This window comes from Oryzias latipes, chromosome 24 (assembly GCF_053564925.1).
Source record: "Oryzias latipes strain Hd-rR chromosome 24, Olatipes_Hd-rR_3.1".
In the NCBI taxonomy this organism is placed as follows: domain Eukaryota; kingdom Metazoa; phylum Chordata; class Actinopteri; order Beloniformes; family Adrianichthyidae; genus Oryzias; species Oryzias latipes.
This window is the reverse complement of record NC_136260.1, coordinates 1,581,160-1,604,895: the sequence shown is the minus strand read 5'-3', so window position 1 is coordinate 1,604,895 and position 23,736 is coordinate 1,581,160. Positions and strand designations below refer to the sequence as shown.

At 44.4% G+C, this 23,736-nt stretch overlaps 2 long non-coding RNA genes across 2 annotated transcripts in view; one reads left to right on the top strand and one right to left on the bottom strand.

Moving 5' to 3' along the window:
• The window catches only part of LOC144990184 (uncharacterized), a 572,443-nt gene that overhangs the window by 64,838 nt on the left and 483,869 nt on the right, over positions 1-23,736 (top strand). The window lies entirely within an intron of this gene.
• Positions 13,755-14,719, bottom strand: LOC111947086 (uncharacterized). Its single transcript, XR_013654170.1, has 2 exons — positions 14,358-14,719; positions 13,755-14,174 (listed from the first exon to the last, which is right to left on the bottom strand). It is a non-coding gene; the product is annotated as an uncharacterized LOC111947086 (long non-coding RNA).

Below are 23,736 nucleotides of genomic sequence, written 5' to 3'. Positions count from 1 at the left end.
TACTCACGATAGCAGAACTAAATTGCCACAATTACTAATAGCAAGCACTGATTCGCCACCCTCTACTATCCGGGCAAGTACCGTTGCCCCTTAGTCTTAATTCACTATCCTCTTACTTTGTAGCAGCCCCACTGGACATGTCCAAATCTGCTACCCATGCCTCATGCTAAGCCCAACCCCGGTTTTTTGAAAAAATCACTCACATAAGTTAGCGGACAATCATATCTGTCAGTTTATTTTGAACACACCCATCACCAGCCAAACAACATTAACTTCACTTCTGCTCACAGCTTCCTCACTTATGGTGAGCGATTTAACATACCAAGATTCCCCTCTTCCCATCAGTGTTAAAAGCTGAAGACGGGGCTAACCCCAAATCACCACAATATATTGATTTGCTATATGAGTTGTGCTATTTTTGGAGTATTCCCCTTAAATTACGTTTACCCTTCCAATCATTTTTTACATTCTCGCTTTAACTGGGATGGTGATCTTTGTGTCTTTTGTGGAAATGATGTAGAAACTGTGGAACATCATTTCTTTGAATGTTTTCATGTAAAAGAGTCTTTTCAAAATTGGCTCAAATCCAAAACTACCATCATTAACCCTTTAAATAGGAGTACAATTAAAATTCGATTACAATTAATTGACAAAAATCTGGATTTTCTGATTCCCTACTGCCACTTTTTTCAAACGCTTACAGCCCTACGGCTTATGTAGTGATGTGGCTAATTTATAGTTTTTCTGGCAGCCGCCTTGACCATTCTGTCCACATAGGAGCGGTACGGTGGCCCAGAAGGGTCACAACACAACACATTAACTTTACACACAACACATTAACTTTACACACAACACATTAACTTTACACACAACACATTAACTCACAATACAACACTATTACTCACAACACAACACAATTACTCACAACACATTAACTCACAACACAACACAATAACTCACAACACAACACAATTACTTACAACACATTAACTCACAACACAACACATTAACTCACAACACAACACATTAACTCACAACACAACACATTAACTCACAACACAACACATTAACTCATGGCCCAGAGGGCCAGGTAAGGTGAGGTAAGGGAGGTAAGGTGGAAATTGCGCAGCACCGACAGAGTCATACTTTGACTTGAACGTGTTATTACACTGTAGCTCAATAAGCTCCATTTGGAGATTGCTTGGTGCTTTATTCACATTACATGCAAAGGGGTTGCTAAAAAGTTCAAATCTACATTTCTGGGCTTCAAAGTTGGCAAATCGTCGGGCAAAAGGCATCACGGCGGTAGCGGTCTGCTCTTTTATGACTTGGCAGCTCAAAAGATGAGCCAGGTTTCCCTGCTGCATCTGACTCTCCCAAAAGCCCAACTTGGTTCTAAAAGCCCTCACGGCGTTGTACATGTCTGTGATGACGTGCACGCGCCCCTGAAGCTGCAGATTGAGCGCGTCGAGATGATTCATGATGTCACATAGAAATGCAAACTCACATTGAAACTTTTCATCCCTGAGCTCTGTTGTGTCTTTCCCTTTGCTTTCCATGAAAAGACAAATTTCCTCACGCAGCTCAAAACAACTTTTCCTCGGCTCAGCCACCTCACCTCTGTGTGATGGGGCATGTCACTATGGTCTGCACCCAACTCCCCTAGGAAAGACTTGAACTGACGGTGATTCAAACCTTTTGCTTCTATGAAGTTGACTATTTGCGTTACAGTGTTCATAATGTGATCCATTTTCAAGGCTTTGCCACACAAGGCCTCTTGGTGTATGATGCAGTGGTAAACTGTAAGCTCGCCTGCCTGCTTTTCCCGCATCTTCTCTCACATCCTGCCGACCAACCCACTCTTTTGACCACACATTGCGGGTGCTCCATCAGTGGTCAGTCCCACAAGCTTATCCCAAGGCAGCTTCATTTCACGACACATTTGGATACCTCCTCAAAGACGTGTTTTCCTGTCGTTGTGCCATGCATGGATTTTAGTTCTAAAAGTTCCCCTGTAACGCAAAGATTCTAGTCCACTCCACGAATAAAACTTGACAGCTGGGCTGTATCGGAGGTGTCGCTGCTCTTGTCCACAGCAAGTGAGTATGCAACAAAATCTTCTCCCTTTCTCATCAGCTGTTCTTTTAGATTGGTGGCAAGTTCACATGCACGCTCGGCTACAGTATTTCTGCTCAGGCTTACATTTATAAATGCCTGTTTTTTTTCCGGGCAACCGACCTCACAAATTTTGACCATGCACATTTTTACAAACTCTCCCTCATTAAAGGGCTGGGCTGATTTGGTGATCTCCTGCGCCACAATAAAACTAGCCTTTACTGCAGCCTCACTTTGGGATTTTGCTTTGGGGAACATAGTTTGCCGTGACATCAGACCTTTTTTTCATCTCTTCCACCTTCTTTAGTCTCTCATTTGCATTCAGATCCTTATACTTGTGTTAGGAGTGATTAGAAACATTATATTCTTTTGAGACAGACACGTTGGCGCCACATACAAGACAGATAGGTTTGTCCTTTACCACGATGAACATGTAGTCTGTCTCCCATCTGTCTTGAAAGCTTCTGTTTTCTATTTTTCATTTGGCCATTCTTCCTTAGGGCTGGATTTGAGCGTGTGCTTCGTAGCAGGTTTGCTAATGAGCATCAACACAAGAGGTGGGGGCGTTTTCGCGCTCTGGAGTCTGACGCGCCAGGACAGAATTGTGGGAATTTTAGTATCAGCGGTATGTAAGCTGTATAACGGGCCGTCAGGCCAGATGTAATACATATTTGAAATCATCTCGCGGGCCAAATATAAATCGTAGTACGGGCCAAAATTAGCCCGCGGGCCTGAGTTTGACATGTCTGGTCTAGTGGGTCTAGAGGACCCAGCTCCCAATGTTAAAGTGCCTTGGATAGCACAAGGGTTAAAGGTGAAACCTCACATTAATGGATTACTCAACCGTATCAACCTATTCTCTAAAACTTTACATTACATGAATCATAAGAATGCCCAGACGTTGTGTAATTTATTTGATCTATTTCAAATTTTGTAACAGACCCTTATTTGTATTGGTAATTTTTTGAAGTTATATTTGTTTTCATATTTGTTTTTTTTGACCACCTTTATCTCAGAATTGATATTGTTGTCATTGACAGACATGCCGTGATTGTTTGTTGAATACTTTCTTCAATTAAAAAAAAAAAAAAAAAAATTGGGCGCCCGCGGACACGGGGTTGGTGACCACTGGTATAGAACCTCAATCGCTTTTAAAAATCTTTTACCAAATCCAAATTCTTTAATAAGTTGAGTCATAAAATTATGAGTAATTGTGTCAAATGCCTTGTAAAAGTCAACAAATAAGATAAAACTATCATCTCTAATATGTTCATTATAATCAATCATGTCTAGTATTAATCTGATATTGTTGTAAAAAATGGTATTGTTGAAGTAAAAAAAAAGTTCCACTACCTAACCTTTTGGGTTCATATGACCAGACCATAAACTACAACATGGAACCCTTGTGCTATCCTAGGCACTTTAACATTGGGAGTTGGGTCATCTAGACCCACTAGACAGAGCTCTGAACCTTTTTTCTTCAATGATTTGTGATCTTCACTGGTGTCCATGGATTACATGAAATCTTTCCACCTTTATCCAGCTTTGTCATGGTAGGGAGAACACGTCAATGGAAGGGGGGGGGGGGGGGGGTCATCTGAGATAGCACAAGGGTTAAATGTTCCAGGCCCCGTCTTTGGGGTCCATCTGACCCCAACAAATATGTTGGAAAATGAGGTCTATTCCCTCTATATAGGGTTCATATGACCCAAAAATAAAGTAAAAAAAACCAAACAAGTTCCACACCCTGCCTTTTTGGGTCCAGATGACCTCACCGAAAACTAAAAAAAAAGAAAAGAAAAGTTAGACGCCCTGTCTCTGGGATCCATATTACCCCACCATAAACTACGATGCTACCATAAACCTAAAGAAAAAAGTTCAATGTCCTGTGTTTGAGGCCCATATGACCCCACCATGACAGCAAAAAACAGAAATCTCACGCCCTGTCTTTGGGGAACACGAAACCTCACCATACAGTTAGAAAAGAAAAAAAAACTAAAACAAAAAAAAATGTCATGACCTGTCTTTGGGGTCCATATGACCCCACCATGAGTTCAAACCCAAAAATATTTTTGGACAAGTGAAAACAAGTGTAGAATAACAACATAAGACAAAACAAGACAAAATTGTACAAAACAAGAAAATGATATAAAACATCCCTCGCCCTGTCAAGACAAAGACAAAGATATGTAAGACAAAATTTTATAAACAATAAAAGTCGAAAAGGTAGCGAGAAGAAGAAAAATCGTTTTCTCACCCCCTCTACCTTAAGTCATTACTTTCCCAACTGAACCCAGTACACCCACCATCAAATTCCAGTGCTCTACCCAAGTGGATATTCGGTTACAGCTGCACATGTAATTCTCATTTCCAAAAGCACACAACTAAATGACACAATCTTATTTCATAAGCATGCAGATTTACAAATGCTGATGTTCTGTATTGTTTTGTATTTGTACATATTTATCAATGATCATTTGTCTGTGTTTATACTTAAATTCTTTTATGTTTGGACATTGTTTCAGTTTCAAAAAAAAAAGTTCCACGCTCAGCCATTTGGGGTCCATATGAATCCACCATGAAGTAAAAAAAAAATAAAAGTTTCACTACCTGCCTTTTTGGGTCCATATTAATCCACCATAAACTACAAAAAAAAAGTTCCAAACTAAAAGAAAAGTTCAAAGTTTCACGCCCTGTTTTTGTGTCATGGTGGGGTCATATAGACCACAAAAGACAGGGCGTAGAATTTTTTGGGGATCCAAACCACCAGAATACCCCCCAAAAAAAGCAAAAAGAACTTCCTCAACAAGTCTTGTAGGAATCGTATGAACCCACCATTCAGTTAAAAAGAAATTTAGTTCCACGCCCTGCATTTTGGGGTCCCTATGACGCTAACAAAAAGAAAAAAAAAGTTCCACACCCTGTCTTTGGGGTCAATATGACACCTACCATGATAGCAAAAACAAAGAGATTCTGAAACTTTTGTCGACTCAAAATCAGATTATTTTCAGTGTAGCCGGCTTTCCGGGGTTCGGTGTCGGTAAAGTGGAGTTTCATATGTAAAATAAGGAGCTCAGAGACACGTATGGGTGTAGAGGACCGCTGCTGCCTTTATTCTCCTTTTCATTCACAAATCCTGAAGTTGATTTGTCACCTTACGTCATGAACCTGTCATCCCAACACCAGTGCGGAAGTAAACAGTGTTACATACGCCCCCTCCTCCAGATGAAACGTCCTGTTTCAACATATAACAATAAAGAGGAATGAAAATAGTCTGTTATATTAGCATTAGAACGTTGGAAATGCCAAAAAAAAGTGCTCCTCCTAAGACGGAAGCATCACATAGGCGTAGAGTTATGGGGCCTCATTTATAAAACTTTGCGTAGGATTTGCGTCAGAAGTGGCGTACAGATGAAACATAGGACGTGCATACGCGCAGAAATATTCGGATTTATAAGACCATGCGCACGCACATCCTACGCATCTTTCCCTTAATAAATCACAACCACTTCTAAATGCAGGGCAGCTTTTGCGGCTTCATGACACGCCCATAGTTGCCCATAAATAGTCCATGAAATGCCCACAAATGAATATTCATTGATTGCGAAACCATGGCAAACACCGAGAGGAAATCAAAAAAACTTAACTTCACTCACTGTGAGGTAGAAGTTATCGTTGGCGAGGTGGAAAAGAGGAGAAAAGTGTTGTTTGGAGGGCACAGTGTGGGCATTACTAATGCCAAAAAGGCACTTGAGTGGCAAACAGTGGCAGACGCCATAAATGCTGTAGCCTCACAACCTCGGACCGTGGCCGAAATAAAAAAGAAGAAGAAATGGTCGGACATCAAAGTCGAGGTGAAAAGACGTCTAGCGCTGCATCGCCAGAGTGTGTCCGCCACGGGTGGGGGAAAGGGGACACCGGAGCTGACCCCTCTTGATGAGAGACTGGCAGCAATTATTGGGGAATCCCTATTAAGTGGAGTGGTGACTGAGGCGGAGGGGGACACCGACGCGCCAGATGCACCGGGTGACACAGGTGAGAGAAATAATTAAAATGAATGCAGTCAAGTCACATGTATGCAGGCTACACAATTACAGTTTATTAATATAGAACATTTTGGTTATATATTTGGTTTCAATGTTGTTACAACCGGGGGTGGTAGTGGGGATAAGCACCCACTCCCTATAAAAAGCTCCCATTGTGTGCGTCTCATATAGCCTCTGACAACCCAGTCCAGCTCCTGGCCTTCTCGTGTGGCTTTGCTACTAAGCCCGGCGAAACCGTTTTTACTGACAGGGGAAGGGGCAAAGGCGGCCTGCTGGCGCCTCAAAACAAGCTGCTTCGGGCAGGTGGGGCTCGCAAACCTTGGACGGTAGCTCACCTAGGAGAAGGAAACTCTGATTACAAACCTCCGCTGCCTTGCGGTATACCCTCTCAGGGAAGGCTAAGGGAGTAAACCCTGACAGAAGAGCCAGAGTCCCAAAGGCGGTCTGACATCGTATCGTCAATACCGGCAACTCCTGCGGCGCAGCTGGAGCCAAGCTGTACTGACTCTGTCTTTCCCTTGGACCCTTTAGTTTCGCGGAGAGGGGGGGACTGCTGCATGGGCAACAGCTATCCCTCCATTTCACCCTGCCCAGGCTCAGTAGCTCCACTGGAGAGGACACTCCAGCGCCATCGAAAGATGGCGACACAACACGGAAAGGGGCCAGATACCGGTTATAAGCTCGTCCGATTGGCGAAGGAAATGAACGCCAGGGGTCTCCTTTGATGGTGGGAGAGGTCATTGTGCCTTATTGGACAGCTACCGCCTCAAGCTGGGCAGCCCCCAGCCAGTAAGGTGCATGTCTCGCCATGGCCTACCTGCCCCACTGGGTGCATGGGGATTAGAGAGGTGCCTCTCGAAAAGTGGGCCAATAAACACTTGCACCAGGCAATCCCAAAGCACTAAGAAAGAAGCCTCCAGCTCTTCATTTTGCTAGTTGGAACGTCAGGACCATGTGTCCCGGACTCACAGCAGACCTCCAGCAGATCAATGATGCAAGGAAGACAACTGTCATCGATAGAGAACTCTTGCGACTAAACATCGACATTGCTGCCTTACAGGAGACACGGTTGGCTGGCAACGGCAACATCAGAGAAGCAAACTACACCTTCTACTGGCAGGGGAAATCTCCAGACCAACCCAGGCAGCAAGGTGTTGGCTTCGCGGTGAAGAACACGCTTGTCAGCTACACTGAGTCCCCCACTGCAGGAACAGAAAGAATTCTCACACTTCGACTGTCAACGTCCTCTGGCCCAGTCAGCATTCTCAGTGTGTACGCACCAACCCTCTGCTCCACTCCCGAGGAGAAAGATCATTTCTACCAGGCCCTGGAAGAAGCGATATCCAGGATTCCCAGCACTGAAGGCCTTTACCTTCTAGGAGACTTCAATGCAAGAGTTGGAGCTGACCAAGGGGCCTGGCCCACCTGCCTCGGAAGCTATGGGAGGGGGAAGATCAATGAGAATGGCCAGAGACTACTGGAGTTTTCTTGCTACCACAGCCTGTGTGTGACCAACACTTTTTTTAAATGCAAAGAGATCCATCAAGTGTCATGGAGGCACCCGCGTTCACGCCACTGGCATCAGCTTGATCTAGTTCTCACCAGCAGAGCGGACATTGGCAGCGTCCTCCTCACCCGCAGTTACCACAGCGCAGACTGTGACACGGATCATGCCCTTGTGGCAAGCAAGGTGCACATAAGGCCGAAGAGGTTGCACCACTCAAAGAAGAGAGGTCGGCCGCGCATCAACACCAGTTGCTCCAGCAACCATACGAAAACTCAGCAATTCAACAGCAGGCTGGAAAACTCCCTCAGCGAGGGAGTGGCAGCAGATGGCACCATTGATTCCAGGTGGCTCCACCTCCGCGATGCTGTATACAACTCTGCCATCACTGCCTATGGGAAGAAAGAGAGGAAAAACGCTGACTGGTACGAGGCCCACTGGGAGGAAATGGAGCTTGTGACCGAGGCAAAGGGAAAAGCCCTTCTGGCTTTCAAGGCCAAATCCCAGCCCAAGTACACTACAAGCCTTACAGACTGCCAGGAACAAAGCAGCAAGCAGACCGCCCGCCAGTGCACCAACACTTACTGGCTGAACCTCTGCAGCATTATACAGTCAGCTGCAGAGTCAGGCAATGCAAGAGGAATGTACGAGGGCATTAAGAAGGCAATAGGCCCAACCCTCTGCAAGACCGCCCCCCTCAAGTCCAAAACGGGCCAGTAGATCATCGACCAGGATAAGCAGATGGAGCGATGGATAGAGCACTATCTTGAGCTGTATGAAACACAAAACATAGTAACTGATGCAGCTCTCAATTCCATCCCAGACCTGCCAGCCATGGAGCAGCTAGACAACCCACCTACTTTGGAAGAACTCAGCAAAGCCATCGACGGCCTTGCCTGTGGGAAGGCACCTGGGAGCGACGGAATCCCTCCAGAGGTCCTAAAGAGTGGGAAATCAGTCCTGCTTCATCCACTCTATGACCTCCTCTGCCTCTGCTGGGATCAGGGCTACATCCCCCAGGACATGCGAGACGCCAATAACATTACTTTGTACAAAAACAAAGGGGACAGGAGCGACTGCAACAACTACCGGGGCATTTCTCTCCTCAGCAAAGTGTTCGCCCATGTCGCCCTAGTCCGCCTGCAGGCCCTTGCCTCCCCCGTTTACTCAGAGTCCCAGTGTGGCTTCAGGACTGGCCGATCAACTTTAGACATGATCTTCTCCCTACGCCAGCTGCAGGAGAAGTGCCAGGAGCAGAACATGCCACTCTACATCGCTTTCATCGACCTCACAAAGGCATTCGATTTGGTCAGTCGAAGCGGACTCTTCAGTTTGCTGCGAAAGATCGGATACCCCCCACACCTGCTTGCAGTGGTCATGTCCTTCCATGAGAACATGCACAGTACGGTCTGCTACAATGGTGCAACATCTAAGGCCTTCTCCGTTAGGAGTGGAGTAAAGCAGGGCTGTGTCCTCGCGCCTACACTCTTCGGCATATTCTTCTCCATGCTCCTTCAATATGCCTTCAGGGACTGTAGTGAGGGTGTCTACATCCACACCAGGTCGGATGGCAAGCTCTATAGCTTAGCCCGTCTTCGTGCCAAGACTAAAGTCAAAGAAGTACTCATCCGTGAGTTGCTCTTTGCTGATGACGCAGCCTTGACATCACACTCTGAAGGCGGCCTTCAGCAGCTCGTCAGTTGCCTCTCCCACGCCTGCAAGGAGTTTGGACTTACCATCAGTCTGAACAAAACCAACGTCATGGCCCAGGGCACTGAAACTCCTCCAACAATCGCCATTGACGGACACATCCTGGACGTTGTGGAGAACTTCCCCTGCCTCGGGTCCATGATCTCCAGTTCGCTGTCCATCGACTCGGAGATCAACAGCAGAATCGCAAAGGCAGCTGCAGTCATGGCCAAACTGATCCAGTGAGTGTGGAATAATTCCAGCCTCACTGAGAAGACCAGATTGCACGTCTACCAAGCCTGCGTGCTCTGTACTCTCCTCTATGGCAGCGAAACGTGGACCACCTAAGCAAGGCATGAGAAGAGGCTCAACACCTTTCACTTGAGGTGCTTGCGGCGCGTGCTGCGGATCAAGTGGCAGGACAATGTCCCAAACATCGAGGTGCTGGAACGAGCCAACATGAACAGCATACACGCAGCACTTGGTGAGAGACGTCTGAGGTGGCTTGGCCATGTCATGAGAATGGACGCAGGCCGCATTCCTAAAGACCTCCTCTACGGCGAGCTAGCTAAAGGCTGTAGAACAAGAGGGCATCCAAAGCTGCGCTTCAAAGACGTCTGCACGAAGGATATGAGGTGGTGCTCCATTGACCCCAACACATGGGAAAGTCAAGCAGACGATCGCCCCATTTGGAGACTTGCAGTTAGGCAGGGTACAACAGATGCAGAGGCCAAGCGGAACGAGAATGCTGTACAGAAAAGAACTAGGAGGAAGCAGCGGCAGCAGCAGCTGCAAGAGCCATCATCCTTCACCTGTACAAAGTGTGGCAGGGACTGCCATTCCAGAATTGGACTGCACAGCCACTCTCGGCGGTGCAGGTAGATTCAACAAGGAGCTACACCATCGTCTCTCGAGACGGACGGCTGCCGACGAATATAGAACAATTTTATTTTAGTTGCTGGGTGTTCCAGCGGGGCCAGTGGTTACAATGCTGCAGCTGAGCAGCCGTCTGGACCCAGCGTCTCTTTTTGGTGGCCCTAAAAGTCTGTTGTACATATGAACTCCCATAAACAAAAAAATAAAAATAAAAAAAGGTCTCTGCCTTGTCCTGTGGGGTCCATATGACTCCACCATAAGCTAAAAAAGAAAAAAAGTTCCGGCCCTGTCTTGAGGGGCCCATATGAACTGACCATAAACTGAAAAAAAGTCATGCACCCTGACTTGATGTGTCCTTTTGAACTCACCATAAACTTAAAAAAGTTCCGAATTCCAATAAAATGGTTACGGTAGAACAGGGGTGGGATCATATGAGTTCGCTTCCTTCCACTCTCTTTCAAGCAATACTTATTAATATGTCTAATTATCCTAAGTTTGATATGTCATTGTATGAATGTAGACCGGCCGATTGTAATGTTTTTGTGTATTATTCTTATTTGATTGCTTGAAATAAACTATTTCAAATCAAATCAAAATAAAAAAAACTTACTTGTGGGGTCCATAAGTGCAATGTTTTGCAGTTTCCAGTCCATTAAGTATTGGTATCTGGCTGTATCTCTTAGGCAATTGCTTTTTTATAGTACTTCATCTGGTATTGTTTTCCATGGTTGCTCTTATAGCCAAGCATCTCATGGATCACTGCTGCTGAGGTGTAAACCCGTTTCATTGGTTTCTGTGATTGTTGTGGTAGGAATTCCGTCGGGTCTTGCGATACTACAGCATCACTCCTCCCATCTTTGTGCACTTGTTAATAAAAGCAGAAGGTTTGAAGCTGACCCCAAAACCAACTGAAAAAGTACTAAAAAGAGGCTTGAAGCTGGCAGCATGAAAGGCCACTGCACTACCATGCGTTGCCATCTTTCGCATGCAAGCAAAAATGCTGAGGTCACAGTTGTAAACATTACAAAAACAAAGAGTTTTTTTTCAGAGTTGTCTCTGTTTAGTAGTATATACATTTCAAAATAAAGTTTGGCTTTTTTTATAGTTAGTCAGTGACATTTACAATCCCTGCACATAAATGGTCAATAAAAAAATATTTAGCAAACCAGTACCACCAGAGGGCAATCACACATCATGTTCCAGAGAGTGGCCAGTTATTATGCTGTCTGTGATAACAAAAGATGAATGAAGTGCACAAACTTAGAGTAGGTTTAAAGAACTATATGCAGGGCTTTGAGAATATATCTGAGGTAATACAAATTAAGGACCCTATTCTTTCCTTTAGGCTCTCACTGAGCCCAAGCATGTTTGTGAAATGGACAAAAGCTACTCTTAGTCTGCCTTGGAGGCAGAGTATCATCTCATGAAGTGGCAGCAGACCACATGCCTGCTGTCAATGCTCGGGTGGCTTCAGAATAAATTGAATTGCTACCCTTTACAGAATATCAACTTCATAGGTTTGTTAGCATGATTGAAAACAGAGTAAAACTAACAATTGGGAAGATGCAGGTTTGGCCATGAGCTGCACACCGCCCTAGGTAAAAAATGATCTTGCTATTTCCCGATTGCCCGATCACCCTCAGCACGGGCTCCCCCCAGGGTTGTATGCTAAGCCCCCCCCCGTTCACCCGGCTCACGCACTACTGCACGGCGAGTCACCCCTGCTGTCTGATCATAAGGTTTGCGGATGACACAGCTGTGGGTGGATGCATCACCAACAACGATGAATCCGACTACAGGCAGGAGGTGGAACATCTGGAGGGCTGGTGCAGAGACAACAACCTCTGCATCAACGTGAAGAACACCAAGGAGGACAGATGCCCCCCTCTCCCCATTCACATCGGAGGGGCTGTGGTGGAAGTGGTTTATAGCTTCCACCACGGATACTTGCACATCTCCAACGACCTTATCTGGAGAACCAACACTTCCTGCCTGGTAAAAAAGGGACGTCAGCGCCTCTATTTCTTGAGGAGGCTCAGGCGCGCTGGGATGGGGATCGCAGACCTGACCTCCTTCTACAGGTGTGTGGTGGAGAGTGTCCTGACCTCCTGCATCACGGTGTGGCACGGCAGCTGCTCTGTGGCAGAGAGAAAAGCCCTGCAACGAGTGGTTAAGCCTTGTGCTATGCTACGGGGTCAAGATGACCATTGACGTGTTCTCCCTACCATGACAAAAGTGGATAAAGGCGGAAAGATTTCATGCAATCCATGGACACCAGTGAAGATCATAAAAGAAAAAAGGTTCAGCGCACTGTCTAGTGGGTCTAGATGACCCAACTCCCAATGTTAAAGTGCCTAGGATAGCACAAGGGTTACAGCTGCACAGAGGACTGTGGGCTGCAGCCTGCAGACTACCACTGACATCTACGATACCAGATGCAAGAAACGAGCCTCCCGCATCCTAGAAGAACCCAATCACCCCTCATACCCTCTGTTCTCCCTGCTCCCCTCTGGCAGGAGACTGCGGAGCATAAAGAGCAGGACCACCAGACCGAGGAACAGTTTCTTCCCAAAAGCAGTCAGACTGCTGAACTCAATAATCATGGGACTTGTGCAATACTGTTATATATTCTCTTCTGTGCAATATTCAATAGAAATCATAATATATCACATTGATATATCTCTTCCTATCTTTCACTGTAAACAGGTGGCCCGGGACCAGAGATACAAATTTGGTTTTATCCCTGTGGTGAAATGAAAATTAAGAATCCTGAATCTACTAAGAGAAATAACAGGGCAAGCAGGCGTGATTCTGATTGGCTGCTGGGTATGGATTAAAAAGTGGTAATCCACAGTGATAATGCACACCTAAAAAATAAGTTCCGGTCATATAGCCTAAATGTTCTATATTACTGCACTGGCTTGTTAAAACAAATGTTTGCACCACGTAACAAATAGCGATCTAAACCGAAAAGATATAATTAAAAAAACAATAAAGTAATAAAAACTGATTGAATGTTTATTTCTTTTGCCACACTGAGGCAGGGAGGGTGGAGTGTCTTCCCCAAGGACACGACAGTTGACTCGGGGGAGAAGGGATCAAACCATTGACTGACCTGTTCAAGCACCTGCCCCTTTCTACTAACTTACCTGGATCTACGTTTTGAATTTGCATTTCACTTACAGTTGTGCTATTTTTCGCTGCATGACTGCACAAAACAGTCACTGATATTTTATAATGAATTGGAATTTTATTATTTTATTTATTTGTTTTAAGTAAGCCTTGTGCTGTCCTAGGTACTTTAACATTGGGAGTTGGGTCATCTAGACCCACTAGACAGTGCACTAAACCTTTTTTCTTCAATGATTTGTGATCTTCACTGGTGTCCATGGATTACATGAAATCTTTCCACCTTTGTCATGGTAGGGAGAACACCTCAATGTAAAGGGGGGGGGGGGGGGGGTGTCATCTAAGATAGTGTGACCGAACGCCCTCTTACATTTGTAACCCAAATGGAGACTGGATTTGATAGGTTAAAAACATAATTAATTAAAAACTTGACACAGATTCCATAAAAGAGAAAGTTAAAATGGACTCGGACAGTTGGACTGCACTCCAACACTGCATGAGGGCGGCTGCCTCCAAGATCACCTCAGCCCCACTGCACCGGCGGGTAGCCACAAACTCCACCAAAGGAAGGTCTCTGATCCAACTCTCACCAGGAGCACCTGCTCAGGGCCCAAATGCACACAAAAACACACCACAACCCAAACAGTGATTAAAAGAAAATACAAAACAGAAGAGGTGCACCTGAGCAGGTCACCACCAATTTATGGGCTGAAAACAGGGGAGTCCCCCTTACACAGTACTATATATGGCACCCACCAGCTACCATAAGGATAAGAGGAGGCAGCCACCTTCAGCCAGGTCCAGACACCAAGATACTAAAAATTAGCACAAAGCAGTTTAAAAATGGATAAAAGCAAGGGCGTCAAGCTTGATTAAAACATTAAAAACAATGACTAAAAACACTACAAGCAAAACAGCAGTGGCAACTCTGCTGGAAAAAGAAAAATAAGTTAGTTCTCCCCTGGGACAAACACATGTTTTGCAAACCCTTATTTTACCTCTCATGCCCCAGGGTCAGAACTCATGCCACCACCTGTTAATATGAATAGAGTTTAAAATCTTGCAAACTCAAATGCTTAAAAACTTTAAAAGGACTCAAATGATTAAAAGCTTTAGTAAAAAAGGTCCACATGTCAAGCTCACCCACCAAGGCCAAACCAGGAAACCAGCACCTAGATGGAACTCCCACTGCTGCTATTTATCAGCCTTGTGAGCCAATCACAGCTCAACAGACAGGTGCTGGCCATGAATGTTCATCTATGGAACACCATGAGGGACAAACTACCACCCACAGCCCTGTCTGTCACAATAGCACAAGGGTTAAACAAAATAAATATATAGATTTTCAAACAATTACCAAAGAGACATTTTTTTCAAAATAAATTGGGAAAAAATTAATTACAATTTTTCTTTTTTTTGTTTCAGAGAAGGCCCCCGGTTGAAGTCCTGGCTGGGGGACCTGGGGCCTCATTTATAAAGCTTTGCGTAGGATTTGCGTCAGAAATGGCGTACGGATGAAACATAGGACGTGCGTACGCAAAGAAATATTCGGATTTATAAAACCGTGCGCACGCACATCCTACGCATCTTTCCCTTAATAAATCACAACCGATTCTAAATGCAGCGCAGCTTTTTGCGGCTTCATGACACGCCCATATTTGTCCATAAATAGTCCGTGAAACGCCCACAAATGAATATTCATTGATTGCGGAACCATGGCAAACACAGAGAGGAAATCAAAAAAACGTGACTTCACTCAATGTGACGTAGAAGTTATCGTTGGCGAGGTGGAAAAGAGGATAAAACGTTGTTTGGAGGGAACAGTGTGGGCATTACTAATGCCAAAAAGGCACGTGAGCGGCAAACGGTGGCGGACGCCGTAAATGCTGTAGCCTCACAACCATTCGAGGTTGTGAGGCTACAGCGCTCCATCGGGGGGGGGGGGACACCAGAGCGCCAGATGCATGCGCCGGGGGGACCGGAGCGCCAGATGCACCGGGTGACACGCGTGGTTCCTCCGAGTGCTCTTCTGTAACGCCGGGCCCAAAAGCCCGCAGAGGTCCAACAGGACGGCTGGAGGAAGTCAGAACCGGCTCATAAGTCACTCGTCCTCATTTGCCAGCACGTCTTCTTGCTGTCTAAAGATGCGTTCACTCCGAATTCTTCCATTTGCCACATCTTCTAAGAGCGTAAGATCAGCCATTGTGCGTCATTACGCATTGTGATGGGGCATTTTATTTCCCTCCATTTAATTACATCTGACAAGCTACAGATGTCGGTAATAATCAACGTGGAAATGGGAAATTGATCAGCAAATGTAATTTCTTGTTGCTTTCTGAATGGTTGAGACATACGCCATACATTGTTTTATCAAAAATAAAACAAACTAAAGGCATATGCATGAATACCATAATTCCATAGCTTATGAAGAAATGTTTTACTATGAAAACAACTTTCCCCAGTGGATAATTAGTACGTCCGTCCGTCCGTCCGCACGCCTGCACCTATATCTGCTCCGCCAGACGGACACATTGACAAGAATATCAGTTTTGTACATTATTTCGTTCTGTTAACTATATTATTTATGAGGATGAATTGCACAACATGCCAATATTGCAGAACAAATTTCACTTTTCTTTTTCCAAATAAGTGTTCATTTGAATTTCTGTTGTAATTTTCGTTTGTTTCACTGCTGATCGATCAAACGGGTGTTGGTGTAGCTGTTAATTGTAAGACTTGCTTTGTGAAGTCTTCATGTTATTTCTGAGAGGCAGGATTGTCACTTTCACCTGTTTCTTCCATCTGCCGACGGTGTCGCCGTTTCTCATTTCACCCGTTTTTGTGCGTACGCCTGGGTCAGAGCTTGCGTGGAGGACCGCACATTTTCCCGTCAAGTTTGCTTTTTATAAATCTCAACTATTGCGTTGAGAGTGGCGTACGCCTTCTTTTGTGCGTACGCAACGTTTATAAATGAGGCCCCTGAACCAGAACATCAATGGGGGACCTTTCTGTGTGGAGTTTGCATGTTCTCCCCTGCATGTGTGGGTTTCCTCCCACCGTCCACAAACATGCTTCAGGGATTAATTGGTTAATCTAAATTGTCCATAGGTGTGAGTGTGCGTGGGTGTATGATTGTGGCCCTGCGACAGACTGGTGAACTGTGCATGGTGCCCCCTGACTTTGCCCATAAGTGGCCGGGATAGGCTCCAGCAGCCCTGTGACCCCGAAAGGAACAAACGGAAGAAGATGATTGAATGAATGAATATTTGTTTCAAATATTCAGCAACTTATATCCAATTCAGAATAGTTTGTCCCTCTTGTGTGGTTACTTAAACCTTTCGAGTAGAGCACGATATTGTTCACATGATGTGCATTGTTTATTTAATAAATAAGAAAAAATACATCAGAAAAGGTCTAAAATCTATTATAACGGCTCCTCTGCAGAAGCTAGCGCCTCTTGTGGCTGCATAAATGTTCTAAATGCATCTGGACAATAAATGAATTGTAGAATTTGTTGACGCAGCATAACATTTTAGTTGATTAAATATATAAACAGTTTTGGGAAGACATCGTGTATAAATTTGTACAAGTGTAGAATTGTCATGCTATATCATGTAAATAAGACAGACAATCCTCTGCTTTGAGCCCGTTTTTCCTCTTCCTTCCCTTTTCTTCTAAAAGCTGCCACTGAGGGCTTGTTTTGCTGCCTTTTTTTATCCTTAAAGGGCCTGAACCATGCAAACTCCATTTTTTGAGCTTTTAAGTTAATTATAATGTTCATTGCTCACGAAAAGAAACCCAAAGTGGTATTTTGATCCATTCATGCATTTCTGAGTTTTTCTCTAAAAACCTGCACTCTGAGCACCAGCCCCTCCCAACCCACGAAACCGAGCAGGTTCTCACAAAATGGCACGTCCCGTCCCACGTCCCGGGAAGTGGGCATGGGGGCTGTTCTTTGAAATGGAAAGAGCTGTTCTGTTTTAGTAGTCTTGCATTTTTCAATGAGCTCCGCCTGCTATCATATGGAGAATAAGCACTTTTTAATTTGTGTTTTATGATCGCAGGGCTGCCAACTTTTTATAAAAGCTTTGAGTGAGACTCAGAAAAAGAAGTCACTCTGTGTGTCGGCAAGTCGTAAGATGAGTCAAGTGTGGTTTTATGAAAGTGTAAAGAAAGCACCATGAGATAATAAAAAAAAGATGAACTGAAAAGTAATAAAAAAATGAAATTTTAGAGAACAACACAGATGATTCACCATAATAACATGAGAAACTAAGTAAACTACATACTAAAACAAGACACAATGCAAACCTAAGTAGTAATGACATGTGACCTTTTTTTAAGCTTTGAGAATTTCAGTGGATAGCTCCCACTTGACACGAGGCCCAAGGCCTTCTATTTTAATTGTCATTGATGATAAAGTTCCATCTAAGGCCAAACTGTTTGTGTTCTTCGTTTTGTTTAGACCCACTCTGCAAGGTTAAGTGGCCAACAGACATATTTCAACTAAATTGAAACAATTTATTCACCCAAAAAGAAAAATTTTTTTTTTGGTAAAATTACCTTTGTGATTATGAGAAAAGAAAAACAAATAAACATGCACAAAATGTTGTTCTTTTTGTGTAAAATTTTTCACGCATCATAAAATCATATAAAATAATAAATCAATCAATCACTGTTTAGAAACATATTATTGTTCTCATTTGATTTTTGTGAGGTTACATAAAACTGCTTGTTAATAAACTGGAAGGAAAAACAACTAACTGGACCTATCCTGAAAAAACTGTGGACTGTGGAGACTCCTTTTTTTAATATATATATTTTTGGATTCTAGTGAGCCGCAGGATTTTGTCAAGGAAAAAGTGCACATTGACTCAAAAAATATTGAGAAACTCTGAGTTAAGAGTTAAACGTTTAGCTCCAAACTAAATATTTAGTTAAAAAGCAAAATAATCAATGTACTTAAATTCCTTTTTAAAAAAAATATTTACTTACAAAGCTTAAATGTTTAGTTTGGAAATAAATATCTTGGTCATTTCTAAAAATGACCAATATATTTGGAATAAACTAAATGTTTAATTGTATAAATTGATATATTTTTCTAAAGTTTCCAATTTGACACTTTCCCTTGATTCTTCTCCAGTTTTTCCCTCCCCTCAGGTAAAGAGTCTGGGTGTCATCCTTGACAGTCCATTATCCTTTCAGTCTCACATCAATAGCATTACTCTCTCTGCCTACTTTCATCTACACAACATTAATTGTCTCCGCCCCTCCATCACCGCTCCGTTTTAGTTCATAGTCTGGTCACTTCTCGCCTTGACTGTTGCAATGCACTTCTCTCTGGTCGTCCCAAAAAAACTCTAAATAAACTTCAGTTGGTCCAGAATTCAGCGGCCTGCATCATCACCAGAACTCCTTCCTTCCATCACATCACTCCCATTCTCCAGCAGCTGCACTGGCTTCTAGTAGCTTTCAGGATTCAATTCAAACTTTTCTATACATTCAAAGCCCTCCATAAGCTGGCTCCCTCTTATCTTTCTAATGAATGAATAGCTTTTATTGTCACATGTACAGCATTTACACTGACATAAGAGATGAGTTATCTCCTCCTCCTAATCTCCTCCATATTAACACTTTCCCTCGCTGTCTCCGGTCTTCTTCTTCCCTTCAGCTTTCTGTCCCTCCGGCCCACATGGTCACAATGGGGAGCCGTGCCTTCAGCCGCTCGCCTCCCCAACTCTGGAACTCCCACCCCCAGACCTCCTTAATATTGACTCCTTTTGAATTTTTAAATCTGTTTAAATTTGCTTTTCCAGATCACAATTTTTCATCTTCTGCTATGTGATTTTACTAATTAAGAAAAATGGCACCGCTGCCAGAGACGTGCTGCCGATCTGCTGCTTTGTGTGACTCTGAGTGTGAATGGGGGGACTCCAAACCCCACAAGATTGTTTACGAGAGAACTGAACTACTGGCTCTGAAGAAAAGTAAGGTTGGACTGAGGCATGACATTCCCAAAGAGTTGAGAAGGAGATACAGAGGGACCAGAGCCGGCGCAAATTTAAAATTAAAGACTCTCGTCAAAAAGGAACGCAGCCGGAGATACAAGCCACCAGCTCCCTCGGTGATTATGGACGATGTAAACGCCTTACCAAATAAAACAGATTAACTCTTTGCGTCTGTTGGGAGTCAAAGGAACTACAGAAAGTGCTACTTATTTATGCTGACAGAGACTTGGCTAACAGCGAACACACCTGATATCAATGTGGTGCTACCCACCTTCTCGTTGGTACAAGCTGACAAAGACGCCGGAGCGTGAACATTAACACTGCAGCAGGAAAAGCAAAGGAGGTGGCCTCAAATTTTCCATCAACAATAGGTGGCGTAAGCCTGGACACTTTATCATAAAAAGAATATATGCTGCAGAGACTGTGAGCTTTTCGCCGTTAGCATCTGTCCGTATTTCCTACCTTGGGATGCCTCAGCTGTCTGTGTTTACATCCCTCCAAGAGCACACATGAAAACAGCTGTCATGATCAACACAGTGGCAGAGCTCCAAACCTGGCACCCAGAGGCACTCGTGGTCATCTCAGGGGACTTTAATCATGTCACCCTGGATTCCACGCTATCATCTGTTCATCAATTTTTATCCTCTCCCACTGGTGGTGATAGTACTATTGATTTGTTTTACGTCAACATCAAAGATGCATATCAAGCCACGCCTCTTCCCCCTCTCTGCAAATCAGACCACGTCCTGGTTTCCTTAAAGCCTACCTACACATCCTTTGTGAAGAGGCAACTTGCAACAACACGAACAGTGAGGAGGGGGACACCTGAAGCGGAGGAGGAGCTCAGGGATTGTTCTGGAAGCATTACGGAGAGGACATTTAGGGAGCAACTCAGTGCATAACCGATAACATGAACTTCTGCATTATTGTACCAACAAAGAAAGGACACTGTTTTGCTAATAATAAACCCTGAATCACTCGAGGGATAAAGAGGATTCTCAATGAAAAGAAGAGAGCATCAAATCAAAGGTTGGAATGAGGCATGAGATGAGAAAAATGAAGACAAAAATTGAAATTGAAAGAAAACATCAAGGAAGTGTGGTCAGGGATGAAAACAATCACAAGGTGCAAAAAGGTGACTGGTGTGGTTAGGGGAAGCACTGAAAAAGCCGATGACCTGAAAACCTATTCTAACAGGTTTAACGGTACACCTGTCATTCCCACTGTTTCCAATATCAGCCCGATCTGCACCAAACCCATCACTGGTCTCTCGTCACTGCCTGCTCCTACCCTTTAGTCAGCTGATGTCGGTCCAGTCGGTCAGGCTGCTCCTTCATTTTTTAATCACGATATCTCTCCTCCCCCCTCCTCGGCATGTGATCCATGTCCTGGATCATGGACTTCTTAACCAACAGGCTGCAATATGTTCCATATCAAATACCCTCAGCTGCAGTGTCGGGGCACTGAAAGAAACTGTTTTGTCTCTTGCCCTGGTCACGCTATATACGTCTGACTTCTGCCATAATACCTCAACCGACCATGTATCAGAAGTTTTCAGATGATGCAGCCATTGTGGCCTGCATAAATGGGGGGGGGGGGGGGGGGGGGGTACAGGCAGCTTGTGGAGGACTTTGTGGACTGGAGCAGGAATAATCAGCTGCAGCTGAATGTGCAGAAGACCAAGAAATGGTCCTGGAGTTCAGAAGAAAGCTTCCAACACCTTAACCCATGTACCCCTTGTGCTATCCTAGGCACTTTAACATTGGGAGTTGGGTCATGTAGACCCACTAGACCGGGGGTCGGCAACCCGCGGCTCAGGAGCCGCATGCGGCTCTTTAGCGCTGCCCTAGTGGCTCCCTGGCTCCCAATGTTTAAAAATTTTAAAAGATGGGGGAGAGAAATATATTTTTTGTTTTAATATGGTTTCTGTGGGAGGAAAAACAAGAAACAAACATTCTTAACGTTTTCCAATGCTGTAGAATATGTAGAATAAATATTGTAACGCCCAGCAGGTACGTCACTTGCAACGGGAAAAACGGGAGCCAAGCTGACCAAATAGTTGAGCTGTCAAACAACTGGCTGCTATGGAGAACTGTCCGTGTCCCATCCACCACACGACACCGAACGGTCTTAGAGAGGAGGAGGCAGAAAGAGAAGCTGAGAGCGAAGCCTCTTCTCTGGCACAACAAGCCCATTTATTTTGAACACGCACCATATTGAACATTGCACTGGAGTCAACAACCTCTCCCCCTCCCACACTCACGGTGCAACATAAAGAAACAAACATAGCAGGAAGAATAAACTAAGGTGGAACAACAAAACTGCCATATGAAAAGAAACGTGGGTAAACAGAAACGCTCCTGCTGAGCCCTAATCAGATCAGGAGACCAACTCCCATAATCCCCTGCTGCTAACAGACCTAAAATGCACATGACCCTGTGATGACTGCAGTCACACAAGATTATTATTAAGGTGAAGTGTACACTTTTCATTTGTAGTTGTGTGTATTTTTTTGCTATGATTATTTGTGTATATTGATTCTTTGTTTGAGTTTTCATGTGGAGCTGTACCGGCTTGAGGTGGCCAAGAGATGGTGCCAAATGGAGCGGCTTTCAAAAAGGGTTCTACCATTACCTGGACTCCATGGGGGAGGGAATGGGTTTCTCTGTTCTGCTTGTGTTGTGTTTTGTCTTAACCCCCCCCCCCCCCCCCCCCCCCCCCCCCATTGTATCATTAGTGGTTCAATCCACTTACTTAAAAGTCCTCAGGTGTGTGTTAATGGGAGGTCAGTCCTTTGGGTTCTTTCCTAAGTTGCAAGTTTGTTCACCTCTTTTATGGGCCCTTTTAAAACTATGTTTGTTCAGTGGGATCCTTGACATTAAAAAGAATTTATTTTTGGACTAAATATCTGTGCTCTTGGCCGTGTTTGTCTGATCCATCACATTGGTGTCAGAAGTGGGATCAGTTGGTCAAGAGCTCAGGTTATTTATTCATTCCCCTTTTCCCCAAGCACCCATGCAAAGAACCATGAGAAGTGGCAAAGCTTCAAGAGGAGATGGAGCAAACCAGCGGATGGATTCTTAGGCACAAACCCTGGAGGAAAAAGAAAATGGAGCTTCTGGAGGGACAGACTGCACTGAGGGCCTAGGTAAGGAACCAACAATTATGGATATGATGTCTCTTCTCCGTGCTCATATGGGACAGCAGGAAGCCCGGGAAGCTAAACAGAAAGAGGAGCAGACACGCCAGGAACAAAGATTTAGAGCGCTTCAACATCAGTTCCAGCTTCTTCAGGTAGAAGTACAAGCACGCACCACACCTGCTCCTGATTCCAGGTTAAATCAATCTGAACCACCAGACTTGGAACCTTCGGAGGTGGGTTCTCTCACCCAAAGTGGCTCTGGCAGCAACCTCATGAATGCCCCATCAGGTCAGTCACACTTCTATGAACCCAGAATGGAAAGGCTGACAGACGAGGATGATATTGAACATTTTTTGACAACCTTTGAGCGTATTGCAGCAGCTTGTCGATGGCAGAAAGTGGATTGGGTGTTTCATTTAATACCTCTACTTACGGGCAAAGCTAGAAGTGCATACGTACACATGGATGTTGAGGACTCCTCCGAATATGATAAAGTAAAGACTGCCATTCTCTGTAAATATAATGTGAACCCTGAAACGTATAGGCAAAGGTTCCGCTCCTTGGATGTTAACTTGGATGAAAGTCCCAAGGAACTTTATGCAAGATTAAAAGAGCTTTATGTAAAGTGGATCCAGCCCCAGGGTAAAACAACACAAGAAATTGGAGAAATCATCATCATCATCTTAGAGCAATATTTGAGAATGTTGTCACCTGAGTTGCAGGTTTGGATCAAGGAGCATGACCCTAAATCAGCTGCAGAGGCTGCGACCCTTGCAGAGGTTTTTGTGGCCGCCCGTAAAAGTGGACAACCATGGAGCTACATTTCAGTGGGACCAAAAGATAAGTCAATTGAACAAAGACCAGCTCCGAGTGGGGGCAAATCTCAAAGGAGTCAGTTGGCTAATAAACCTTCAAACCTTTCTGCCAGAAAACTGATTTGTTATCTCTGTGGGATGGAGGGTCACACCAAACCTAACTGTCCACAAAATTCAGCCAAAATTACACAGATGTGTGTGGTGCCATGCAACTGTACAAGGCCAGAAAATGGAACCAATGTAAAACTAGCATCAGTTGATGTTAATGGCAGAACTCTGACAGCACTGATGGATTCAGGAAGTGATCAGACTTTTGTACGTAAACAGTACGTCTCTTCAAGTGTTATTTGTACTGACAGAACCATCCCTGTTTTTTGTATGCATGGAGATGTAAAACCATATCCAACAGCTG